Consider the following 14,376-nt stretch of genomic DNA (forward strand, 5'->3'; position numbering starts at 1 on the left):
GTAGTGAATACAAATTGGGAGCAGAGGGCTTATGTATCTCATCCTAGCTACTTGGGAGGCTGTGATTTGAGTATTGCTATTCGAAGCCAGCCCACAAAAAAAATCCCGGAGAATCTTATCTCTGATTAATTTACAAAAATCAGTAGTGAGGCATGACTCAAAGGGTTAATTGTTAACAAAATGCAACAATTCTCAGGGACCCTGAGTTCAAACCACAGGACCATACATACATGTACAAAAGTGATAGTAGTAATACTAGTAGTGATGATGATGATGATGATGATGATGATGATGATGATGATGATGATGATGATGATGATGATGATGGTAATGATGATGATGATGAAGGGTACCCAGACTCAAGGATAAAATATTTGCAAATCCTATACCTGAAAAATACCTCAAATCGAGACTCTACTTAGAACTCTCAAAACCTAATGTTAAAAAAAAATTGAAACCAGCAAAATACATCTTGTGAAAAATAAGCACAAGAAAATCATCATTAGTCATCAAATAATTGCACATTAAAAGTAAAATGACATCATAAAATATAGATGTGAATTACTTCATGTAATACAATAATGACCATACTAAATGCTATCAAGAAACAGAGAAACTATGGATCATGGCAGGAATGTCAAATGGGAAAGCCACTTCTGAAAACATTGTGACAGGTTCCTAGAATATGAAATATGTAACCCATAGCATAGCACAGGAATTGAGCTCTTCAGGCTTTGTCTCACAGAAATAAAATGTAACGTTCACCCCAAAGCCAAAACACAGAGGATTATAGCAGCATTATTTCCTCTAAAAAATAGAAATCAATTCAGGCTTTCTTCAGGTGAATGGGAAAAGAATTGTGCTACGTTCTCTAATAACAGAACCAAAAGGCAACTCTCATAAATGCAATACAATATTAAGGCATACAATAATTGGGAATAATCTATCATATATTTGAAGGCAATCTTAAAAACTTACTTATTGCATGATCTAGAAGTCAGAGAAAAAATGTGTTACCAGGATGAAACAGGTTTCGGATGGGACAAAGAGAAGAAGTGGGTTTAATTATAAAAGAATAGCATGAGACAGACTCATTTTTGGTAAAGAAACGTATCTGTAAATATAGTATATTCATATAGAGTTGATAACATTATATTGGACTTAATATGTGAACAAAATAATTAAAACAACTGAATGCTGCTTAAGGTACTTGTGAAATATTAATGTCTACTTGTGATGTCTTACAATAAATATTTAAAGAAACTGGGGAAAGTATTCAAGGGATATAACTGTGTTCTTATAACATCATAAAGATCCATACTAACCTCAATAGAATTTAATGATATCAAGAAAACAGAAGTCAATATTGAATGTTTACATTGAGAACTAGTCTAGGTCCAAGCTTGAGATGAAATATACCTTGCTAATTAGAAAGCAGAGACTTAGAAGATTGATATCAGGGCCAATTTTTACAAAAAAAGTGAGAAATTACCAAACCAAAGTAAGCTAGATATAGTGTAATTTCCGTTACTCACGTTTGTGCAAGCCATAGGTAAGACATGATTGCTCAAGGGAGGCTTGGCCTGAAAAATAATATAAAGTGGTTAGAGCTTTGGCAACTTCAAGCACCAGTATTATCAAAGGAAAAAAAAGAAAACAGAAAAAGGAAAGGACAGAAAAGGCAACTATTTGCTCTTCATTCTTGTAGTTTCATGTCATTGGTACAAGAATTGAGAATATTTTGTTTACTGTTTGAGGATTCAGGCCTCTCAAATATGAAAGCATTTATTTCAAATAATTATTGTATTACTATTATTTATTAACTTATTTTTAGGCCTTCTTGGAGATTGAACCCATAGCTTTGTATATATTAGTCTAGTTCTACAACTGAGCTGTACCCCAGCTCTCATATATAGTTTTGGAAATTGTTTATGAATTCTTCAGTAGTTGACTATTCTACTTTCCATCTTATCTTTTCTCTCCCTTTTCCTCTATGCATTTTAGTTTATGTGTTGAAAACTTTCCTCAATTTTATCTTCTAAACTTACAATGTTGCTGTTGAGTTTACAGGGAAGTCGGTTGTTATATGACATCTTTTAAAATTATATGCATATATATGTATTTCACATGTATGATTGATTCTTAGAGTTCATTTCAATAAGCATCACTTTATCTGGTCATATGCACATAGCTATTGAGCTATTGTGATCCTCTCCTAAGAATAGCTTCCATTGCTCTTGCCATGTGAATGTTTAGAGTGCTGTTAATCATATCCAAGTGCAATTATATGTCATTTATTATCTGTTGCATTACCTTGTAGATTTATGGATATATCTAGTTATTAGAAATGAGGAAAGCCATGCAGCATATACTTATTTGGATGTGGCTTATTTCACTTAATATTATTGTTTCCCAGTCTTTCCATTTCTTCAGGAATGGGGTAATGGCATTTTTTCCAATGGAAGCGCAGAATTCCATCATTACAACAGAATTGAAGATCCAGAAATTAATCCACACCTATAGGTATATAATCTTTGATAAGGAAGGCAGAAACACAGGATGGAAGAAAAACAGCCTCTTAAAAAAGATGTGCTTGTAGAATTGGCTGTACACAGGCAACTGAAGTTATATCCTTATATATCCCCCTATACCAGAATCGATTCCAAATGGATCAAAGACCTCAATGTATGTCCAGATACCTTGAAAATGTTACAGGAAGAGTTAGGGGGAAACATGGGGGCTCCTTTGCACAGGTCGAAACTTCCAAAGTAAGTCTGGATAAATGGGATTACATCAAACCAAATCAATCATTTGTCAGACTCAAAAGCCATGAAAAACAAAGATAGTGTAGCACAGATTTATTAGGGAACAAACCTACAAATGAGTGTCTCAGCCAATGCCTTTCTTCCTTTTCTAACTAGGTTATTTATAGTGGGTTTACATGAATATAAGAGTTTTCTGGTGAGGATTATTAAGAAAATAACTAATGCTAAAAGAGTGATAATATGTGAACTGAGTTGTAGCTGGAGAAAGGGAGGGACTAAGGCGGGGGGGGGGAGTCTAGTTCAAAGCCTTGGCTTGGTGCCAGTTTAGTAAGGGATAGTTGCAACAGGGAAGAGGGGTAAAAGAGGAGTGGTTATTAAAAAAAGCACTGGTCTGAAACCACAAAATAAGGACCCCAGTCTGTGTGGACCAAACAGTCTCTAACATGAGGTTCTTTTTAAATTAACAAGCATGATTTTAGATTTTTGCAAAGTGGGATGATACATAGTTACAGACGCAGTCTGATATGTCAGGTAATCCAGTCTGCTCTTTCACATGTTACCCAATAGCCAGGTTTCAACACAAATGACTACAATGAGATTGTCCAAATTATACTGTGACATTTACCTGTCATGAATCAAAATTCTGTCTAATAATTTGTTTTCCAGATGTTTTCACAACATTTCTCATGATCTTTTCTACAATTTTGTCTTCATTATTGATGTTCATACTAATTTTTTTTTGTTGTCTTGTGTGTATATGCCATTTTTGGGCTTGAACTCAATGTTTAATGGTCTCCCTTGTGTTTTTTGCTCATAGCTGATGACAGGCTATTCCTTGAGCCACATCCACACCTTCTGCCTCCTGCTGGATAATTGGAGATAAGTTTTCACATTTTGTCTGTTTGGACTGATATTGAGCTAAAATTTTCAGGTGTTAGCTTCCTGAGTTTCTAGGATTCTACACATGAACAACTAATACCAAGCTTTGCTATACCATTATTTTAATTATGTCTTAGAAGAATGTGGAAGTATATTTGTGTTAAGTGTGCAATTTTAAAATACAAGTTTGAATCTACTTGATATAATGTAACTGTTATCAATTTTAACAGTTAAATCAATGAATACTACACATTCCCAAAGAAATAAAATTGAAAAAAATGCATAATTATTTTTTAAACAAGTAATGGAACTATGAACTTCTTTCACTTTACAATTCATGTTTTAATTAGCAGACTTCCATGACTAAAAGTAAATATATTAATTTTATCCTACAAGAAGCAAAGTGATTATAGTTAAGAATAGATATTTCATCACAGCCAGAGGATAAGTTTTTGAGCATTCTCCCTATAAAGAAATGTTACATGCAGAAATTAATGGATATGGTGTGGCTTGATCATTAAACAATATATAAATGAATGGGATTATCACTCCATACTTCATAAATGTGTAAAAAATAATTATGTTGCAAGGCGCCAATGGCTCATGCTCGTAACCCTAGCTACTAAGGTGGCTGAGAGGTGAGAATCATTGTTCAAAGCCAGCCTAGGCAGGAAAGACCGTGAGACTCTTACTTCCAAATACCCACCAGAAAACTGGCTGTGGCTCAAGTGGAAGAGCACTAGTCTTGAGCTGAAGACCTGACAGATATCGTGCAGGTGAAGATTGCAAGCTCCATGACCGACAAAAATTAAAAATAAACAGTTACAAATAAACAAATATTTTGGCATAAATGTTAAAATATGTATAATAAAACTTTTAAATCCTCACTAGATATACTAGTTGTTATTGAATCAATTGTGTAAATCACATATTTCTCACTCAATTCATAACTGTATGTTTATATACTTATATGCCATAAGTATAATTAACTGATACGTGATAGGCAGTGTTGTTTTAGGAACCTCCCTTGGCTTTCTAACATTAATCCTTCTACCGTAAAATAAATATACCCTCCAAACATGTAAGAGGTTTCATCTCATTGAAGCATAAAAGTATAAACCATAATAATTTTTTGGAACAACTGTAATATTTTACATGCATTTCACTTAGTTTAAGAACCAAAACATTAGCTGGGCGCTGGTTGCTCACGCCTGTAATCCTAGCTACTCAGGAGACTGAGATCTGAGGATCGTGGTTCAAAGCCAGCCCAGGCAGGAAAGACCGTGAGACTCCTATCTCCAATAAACCACTAGAAAACCGGAAGTGGCGCTGTAGCTCAAGTGGTAGAGTGTTTGCCTTGAGCTGAGCTCTGCGCCCAGGCCCAGAGTTCAAGCCCCACCACCGACAAAAAAAAAAAAGAACCAAAACATTCAAGTCATCTTAACCGTACAAGTTATAACAAAATGTCTTTTGATCTTTTCAGTCTCTTAAGAGATGAAAACTTTCAATTTTATATCTATTTTTTTTCTGCCTAACATCCTATTCCTTAGGAAGATATTTTGTGTAACCTTGTGTTCCTGATTAGAAGACAGGAACAAAGGCAATAATGAAAATAGCCAAGAAAAATATTTGAAAACAATTATATAACAATCGCAGACACTCCTGTTTTCACTGGTTTCAATGAGAATATACGTTAAAGTATCACGTTGTTGTTATCATTTAAAGAGCAATAATTAAACTTTAATTAGCAGTGAAGAAGGGAACAGAAAACTGAAGGCAGCTTGACTTTGAACAATCCAAAATAAGCAAAAGGGATTTATCTTGTTATTCTATGTAGTTGCCAAAATAATAGCAACACCCAAAGTCAAGAAAACTCCTAAGTCAAAGCAGTAAATGTTTGTCTATAAAATAATGGTGAGCGTCTGACTCTTTCAAAGTCAGGTTTGGAAAAAAGAAAAGTGTATTTGCTTTAGTGTGAACGAAAAAAAATTAAAAAATCCTTTATTAATGTTTTACATATCTAGACTAGGACTTCTAATGTTGGAGAAGAGGAAAGGTATGAAAAAGTTCAAGATTGACTATGCCCCAAGATCATTCTTCTTTATCAGCTATAGCAATGCCTTGGTTACTCATAGTATCCTGCTAGTTTACATTTAGAAGCATTATTTGTTCCTGGGTCATACGCTGCAAACCCTTGAGTATTAATAAAGTAATTTCCTAAGAGATGAAAGTAGCTGTGTAAACAAATCTAAAATGTCAAAGACTTAGCATAGTGGAAACTATTTTCTAGCTATATCACAATCTGTAGGTGTAGATTTTGTTTCCCATTGTTCCATGGGACCCATTTTTGTTAACTTCTTTTTCACCATCTGGTGATCCTATAACATCCTATACCATCCTGGGATTGCTTATATTTACGGGATTCTCTAATTTCTGTTGGAAAGTTAAGAAGGAGAGAAGATTGAGTTACTGTTTCCGTTTTACCTTATTTTTTTATTACCTTAGAAACTGTAAATCAAAATGACATAAATTATCTTGATAATAATAGGAGACAGATTTCGTTTCTATATTCTTACCGTAGCCTTCTACATAAATTTGGTACTTAGTGATCTCCAAATGTGAAAATGAAGATAGGGAGCTTCTTGTTTAAATATTATTTAGGAATTCAAGACTTCATTAATGCAAGGCCCTTAGTAGTATGTATATCATACATGTGTACAAAGCTGGTGGCAACTTTTTCTTATTCTCAGAAACTAGGACGTGTGGTATCCTTGTAGTTGCATCAGGAAAAGGTTGTAGTTGAGTTAGCTTACCACAACAAATCTGCTGTAAAATATTTCTACAAGATAATTGGCTTGAATAATCCATATTTATCATTTACATTTCTAAAGGACAGAAATCTAAAATAAGTCTCACTGGATTAAAATTGAGCCCCCTACAGAGCTAAAATATTTTTCAAGTGATTCTAGTGGAAAAAGCCTTTATTTCCTGTTCTGCTTTCCAGAAACTTCAGAATCTGTGTTCTTGTCTTTTCCTTTATCTTGTAATGTAGCATCTTTACATCATTCTGATGATTCTTACCTAATGATGTCCCTTTCGAACTACAGCTTGGACTTTTGAGTATACTTTGCCCATCTGATAATTATTCAAATTTGTGTTCCTTGGGTAATGAAAGGTGATTATTTTACAACCTTATATATAAAATGTAAATCAACATTTTATGGATTAGATATTTCGGGACTATAGATATTTTGGGAAGGTATTTTACTGCCTACCACAATGAGTGTGTAAGCATTCTTTCTACAGGTTATAACCTGTTACCCTTTCATTAATTTTGAACAACATATTTCTTTAATAAAATATAACTAGAAAAAATTGGGTTCCTGAAAGCATTTAATCCTGATTATCATGTACTAGCAATCTTAAATGTCAGACAGCAGCTCCTGAAGCAGTTCTAGCACTATCACTTTTTGAATATTCTGCTTACAATCTTCTCTTTTCAAGAGCATTTGATTGTTGTTATTTTGGAATTATGGTTAATAGTTATGTGACTGCTATTTTTAAAGAATGCACTACCAATACTGGTTCTCGTCTTTTAACTTGTTTATGTGTAATCTATTTCTGAAAGAAACACAGCTATTTGAATTACATGAACTGCTTATTGAAATGTGGAGAGGAAAAGAAGAAAAAAGATGTCCCTGTGTATATGTCATATTGAAAATGTACCTAAAAGCTATTTATCTTAACATCATATATTTTTCATTTTGTTTGGATTCTTATAAAATTTAGCCTCTCAACTCACACAATGTTAATGCAGTCTTATTTTATGCCTACCAAAAGCAAAGAACAAATTACTATATATTTAAAATTTTTTAATTGTTAAAATTATTATTTATTAAAAAACAATATTTTAAAAAAATTAGCCAAGGCAAATTGTTTATTAGATGTTTAGAGTCGTGTTCAGACTCTATTGTTGAAGCCAGAAAGGGGAAAAATCATGCTTTGCTTCTTCCTTGAGCCACTCTGATTTATTTCATCTATTTCTGAAAGAATGAAATTCTGGCTTTGAAGCCTTTTGCTTGATATCCACATGTGTCATTCTTTCTTTATTAAAAGGAGAATTTGGAGAAAGGATAAAAATTCTCAGTAGAAAAAGGAGAAGAGGAAAAGAGAAGTGAGAACTCTAGATATTTTGTTCTTCCTCATCTCAATCACAAGTTCTTGATAATGATTGTGGATGTTATATACAGTGCTCTAGAGTGATTAAATACATTTATAGAAAAAGTTAACCCCTCAAGTGATCACATAGAGAACGCTTATTTATTTAAAAAATGTAATAGCATCAAACAGGAAGTGTTATCTTTTTTTAGTACTTGTTTAGTATTTCTTAAATTCTGATGTGCTGTAGTCATACAAGAATGGTAAGAAATTAACATTAGTATCACATTCTAATATTCGCTTAATTCTTTCTGTGTTTGAGTTTTGCCTCATTTTACATGCTATATTCTTCCAGTATATAAGTTGAAAAAAGATTCCCTCTGGAAATATGCTATTTTTATAGCTAAGGGAAAAAAAGTTAGCTCTTAGACACAAACAATGGGATAGAAATCTTCCCCTAGAAATAGCCTTTCACCACTTCTGGTTCATTTTTGTAAGCCAAAGTAAGTCACATGACCAATCTTGACATTGCAGAGTAGAGGTAAATCTCACCTACAGGAAGCTGATGCAGGGCAGTCTAATATGCCAAAATATGCAACACTTGAGATAAAGAGGAAAAAGAAGAGAACTATAATACAGTCATACTTGCCATCACATGTCTCTGCAGGAAGGAAAGTATTATGTACCTTTGTTCCTAAAATTACTGAGATCTTCAAATCATGTCTTTTATGCTTCCATGTTACTGGAATTAGAGAACATCTTAATACTGAAGCAGCATAAAATCTCAAAGAATTCAATACTACATTTTGTTCTGCTAGGAGATGAAACCATTTTATAGACAATAATTTATACTGGTAACATTTTCGAGAACTGGATTTCGTTAATATATGTGACTATCCACCAGAATAAATGTATTCATTTATCTGCATTTTGTGCAGACAGCATATTCAAGTAGATGTGAGAGTTTGTCAGTAGCACTTTTTAAAATTGCAAAAAATGTGGACTGGGAGCCAATATACATATTTTTCCAACATCATCTTCCACATCCTCCTTCTTCCTTCCTAGGAAATATACCCAATCAATTAAAAAGGCTTCGATTTTTGACTCTTGAACTTGAAAGTGGAAGCAGAATGTTATGGATGTCGGGGATGACTTTTTATTTTTTTTTTATATAATAATATAACATGCAACATCCCTATGAGTCCTGCAGGTCTTCACACTGTACTTCTGTAGGAATGTGATAGGAATGTCAGCCTTACTGGACTTAGTATTGTTTTCCACTTCCTTTTCTACCACCAAGCCTAAATTATAGTACATAGTAATTGAATGAAAAAGTAATGCCATATTAATAAATTCATTTAGAGTTCTGGGAATGTGGCTTCATGCTACAGTGATTGCTTAGAATGCATGAAACCCTGGCTTCAATTCCTCAGTACCACAAAAACAGAAAAGGAAGTGGTGCTGTGCTTCAAGTGGTAGAGTGCAAGCGTTAAGCAAAATAAAAAGAGAAAAATCTCAGGAAGAGTTCCCTGGCCCTGAGTTCAAGCCCCAAGACTGGCAAAAAATGCATTTACCTAGTAAATGCCAAATAAAGAACCTATATTTGAATATATAATTGCTCCTTCCAATTATGACTTAACAATCGTTCTTAATTCATGTACTTTACCTATATTAGAAGGCTGTGTTGATTTAAAAAAATGGTTTTGTTAGTAAGTCACAGCAATTAATGTCAGGAATGTGCTTAGATATCAGGTGAATATTACTCCTGGAAATTCAAAGATTCCAGGCTTTTGAGTGGTCACTGCTAATCACAATGTGTAGGGTAGTCTAAGTGAGAATTATAAATCTTTTTGGTCAGTTATTGCACCAAAAAGGCTCCAGCTAATTAATAGTTGTGATAGAAGTGAAGGAATAATCCAGATCGAAGAAATAAATGACAATTGTTACATTTTTTTAAAAAGAGGTAGCTGAATAAGAACAGCACCATGAACATGGTATTCAGGTAAGGAGTAAGTTTATTCTTCGTTCTGGCTGGCACCAGGCCATCTTGGTCTTCCACGCGGTGGGGAAAGGCCTGGGAAAGAGAGCTGGGAGATCTGGGAAAGAGAAAGAGCTGGGAAAGAGAGAGAGAGCTGGGAAAGAAAAAAGAGCTACAAAAGAGAAAAAAAGAGCTAGAAAAGAGAGCATCTGGGAAAGAGATGGGAAAGAGAGAGCTAGGAAAGAGAAGAGAAGGAAAGAGCTGAGAAAGAGCTAGAAAAGAGCAGAGAGAGGACGTCTGGGCCTGTGGTAGGCCTTATCTAGCGTATGGGCGCAGAAAGGTGTGGCCACATCAAATTCAGATGTGACCTCAGCGGATGCAGATGTGACCTCTTCCAGGTGTCCCAGTTGCCTAGGTAACGCAGGTACTGTGTGGAGATTTTGCTGAGAGAAGGGTGGAGTCTGTTAGCCATCCAGGACTGGACCTTACAATAATAATAACTAAATTATACCAGAAACTGTTCTAGGGAACCATATTTGGTTATTGAAGAACTAGTTATCAACCAAGCTTATTCTTCATTACCTTTAGCATTCTATATCACTTAGGCTAATTCTTAATCTCTGTGTGATAAATTGTATGTCATTCTATGTTGTTCTTTCCTATCTGATCTCCATTGCTTTCTAAAAATATCAGGCTTTCTATATTTCTTTACTAACAATTATTTATACTAAGTCCACCATCGCAGACATCAGAGGATGCTAAAGTAAGAGTCCAATAGCTCATGACTCATTAATTTAACAGCATGGGAAAGGAAGATATATTAATTGCTACCTCAAATTTTCTGAAAAGCTGAAATGTCATCATTTGATTCAAATTTTCATTTTTTGTCTACAGTGTCATTAAGTGCACATAAATGCAAATATGAGCCGGGTGCTGGTAGCTTACGCCTGTCATCCTAGCTACTCAAGAGGTTGAGACCAGAGGATTGTGGTTCAAAGCTAACCTGGTCAGGAAAGTACATGAGACACTTATCTCCAATTAGCCACCAGAAACCAGGAAGTGGTGCTATATCTAAAGTGATAGAGCACACAATTTAAGCTCAAGAGCTGAGGAACAGTGCCCAGGATCAGAGTTCAAGCCCCACGACCAACAAAAAAAGTCAAATATAATTTTAGTTTCCCCAAAAGGAACTATGAAGTCAATAGTAATCTTCCCAAGCAGAAGAAAAGTTTCCAGTATGATTCAGTGCACCTACTTTTGCTGAATTATTTAAGTTATGGCTTCTTTGCTGGATGTATTCTCCTCTTTTAAAAATTGTCAAATATTACCTTTATAATAAACTTCATCTAATATTTCTTTGTTCAAAAGAGAAGTCCATACAGTTGGTGTCACTTAGCTTTCTTACTATCTCAGTTCAAAGCCAACCCAGGCAGGAGAATCTGTCAAATTCTTATCTCTAATTAAACCCCCAAAATCTGGAAGTGGACTTTTGTCTCAAGCAGTTGTGTACTAGCTTTGGGGGCAGGTGGGCAGGAAAGACAAATGTTCAGGGACAGGGTCTAGCCTCTGAGTTCAAGCCCCAGAAGCAGCTCAAACTAAACAAACAAACATGAAACAAAAAAAGCCAAATATTTTTTTGGACCATCCTTAAAGCACTGGTTTGAAAAGAGGCTCCTTTTGCTGATCATACTCACTGGATCCTTACTGGAATCCTTATTGATATGGTGAACTGAGGACCAGAATAAAGGAATAGATATCTGACTTTTACAAGAGAATCATCTCAAGAGTTAAATATCCATGCATAAGATATTTTAAAATCTCCGTGTCTTTATTTCTTTGCAGAAGATTGTACAACAATGTTATTTCCATTTTTTCTATGCTTGCCTTCAAATGGCATATTGTTTCCTTTTGTAATACTCTCAACTAGAAGTTTACAGAAAGTTTTATGAGTAAAGAACACACTCGAAAAAGTCAGGGACAGTGATTCCTTCAAGCCTTGGATTATTTTCTGGTACAGTAAAAGGATCACACAAATTAAGTTGAACTTTGTCTTTTCCCTATGTTCAATTTCTCTCCTGGATTCAGTTTCTACTTCCTGTAAAAGTTCCTTCCAGTTAGTTCCAGTAACAATCTACGGTGCTGCTCCAGGAAAAATGAATGTTTTCTGGCTTAATTGAAATAGCACAAAGACATCTTTGGGCATGAGGTAACACGTGTTTCAGAGACAACTTAGTAACTAGAAAATATGGAATTTAAATGATTTATAAAACATTATCCATGTTCATATGGCCATATAAGATTATGTTAAGAGAAATGAGCCCCAAAATAGGGACACAACTTGTTTTTTTCTTTTTTACTATTGTTTTTAACTGTATTTATTTTATTTTATTTTATTTTATTTTATTTTATTTGAGAACATACTGTACAGAGGGGTTACAATTACATGGGCAGGATAATGCATACATTTCTTACCAAGCATTGCAGCCTCCTCCTTTGCTTACCCTTCACCTCCCTTCCCAGCCTCCCCCCTCCACCCCACCCAATCATACCCCACTCCCCCCCCACACCGACATTGTTAAGCTGGTTTTGACATGACATTTTGTACTTCTCAATGTTGCAACAGGTCCACCTGAATCTTTAAACGACTTGTTTGTCCCCATCTCCTCCACATGTTATACTGACATCAAATATACTGGAAGCGGGGGTTACACTGTGGGGGAGGGACATACAAAGCAACAAAAAAATAATCTTATAAATGCGTTAGAAACACATGCATGAAAGAAACGAAAACATTAAAATACATATTTAAGGGTTCATTTTCCTAACATTACATTATCTGACCTTTATGGCAATACTTCCCAAGGCTATCTACAAATTCAACGCGATACCTATCAAAATTCCAGCCTCATTCTTCAAGGAAATAGAAGAGGCAATCCAAAAATTCATATGGAACAATAAAAGACCCTGAATAGCAAAAACGCTCCTCAACGGAAAGGACACTGCTGGAGGAATATCAATACCAAATTTCAAACTCTATTATAAAGCCATAGTAATCAAAACAGCTTGGTATTGGCATAAGAACAGACCTCAGGACCAATGGAATAGAATTGAAAACCCAGAAATGAACCTACAGACCTATAGCCATCTAATCTTCGATAAGGAAGCTAAAACAATAGAATGGAAGAAAGACAGCCTCTTCAGTAAATGGTGCTGGCAAAATTGGTTAACTACATGTAGAAAACTAAAGCTAGATCCTTATATATCACCCTGCACCAGAATCAACTCCAAATGGATCAAAGACCTTGAACTCAAAGCAGACACTCTGAAAACATTACAGGATGGAATAGGAGAAACCCTAGGTCTCCTTGTTTCAGGCCGAAATTTTCTGAATAGAGACCCGGAAACACAACAAATCAAAGAAAGGTTGGACAAATGGGATTGCATACGGTTGCAGAGCTTCTGCAGGGCAAATGACATAGCTAGCAAGATCAATAGAAAGCCCACTGATTGGGAGAAGATCTTTACTAGCCATACAACGGACAAGGGTCTCATATCTAAAACATACTTGTAACTCAAAAAATTAAACCCCCCAACAACAAATCCTCAAAGAAACAACTGCCCAATAAATAAGTGGGCGAAAGACTTAAAGAGAAGCTTCTCTGAAGAAGAAAGAAGGATGGCCAATAGACACATGAAGAAATGTTCAACATCCCTAGCCATAAAAGAAATGCAAATCAAAACAACATTGAGATATCACCTCACTCCAGTTAGAACAGCAAAAATGAAGAACTCTAACAACAACAGATGCTGGAGGGGATGTGGACAGAAAGGAACCTTACTTCATTGTTGGTGGGGATGTAAACTTGTTCAACCACTTTGGAAAGCAGTATGGAGGTTCCTCAAAAGACTTCACATAGATCTCCCCTATGATCCAGCAATCCCACTTTTGGGCATTTACCCAAATGTTTACAAAGAAGACCACACAAAAGCTACCAGCACAACTATGTTTATTGCAGCATTATTTACCATAGCTAAGATATGGAACCAACCCAGTTGTCCCTCAGTAGATGAATGGATCAAGAAAATGTGGTATATATACACAATGGAATTCTATGCCTCCATCAGAAAGAATGACATTTCCCCGTTTGTTAGGAAATGGAAAGGTTTGGAAAAAATTATATTAAGTGAAGTAAGCCAGGCCCAAAGAAACATAGGTCCCATGGTTAACTATTTTTTTTTGTCTTTTCTTTTTTGGTACTGGGGATCGAACCCAGGAAGTTGCACTTGCTAGGCAAGCGCTTTGCCACTGAGCTACATCCCAGCCCTTTTACTTTTGTTTTTAATGTATCTAACATGTATTATGTGATTTTTTTTTGTTTCTCTTCTATTTTCTTCCTCCATGGTATAACCCGTTTCCACTGTTTGATATAGGTTAACTGCATCGTGCATACGCATTTTTCTAATGTGGGGAGGGGAAGGGAAATAAAATGGTAAATCAAGGATACAACAGTATGACCTGTTGTAACAATGAGATGAACAAGACACTACGTTGAAAGGAACTTTACAACTTGGGGATAGGAGGGGAGAGTTGGGGTG

Source organism: Dipodomys merriami, unplaced genomic scaffold (genome assembly GCF_024711535.1).
Source record: "Dipodomys merriami isolate MVZ:Mamm:240054 unplaced genomic scaffold, mDipMer1.0.p SCAF_526, whole genome shotgun sequence".
NCBI lineage: Eukaryota > Metazoa > Chordata > Mammalia > Rodentia > Heteromyidae > Dipodomys > Dipodomys merriami.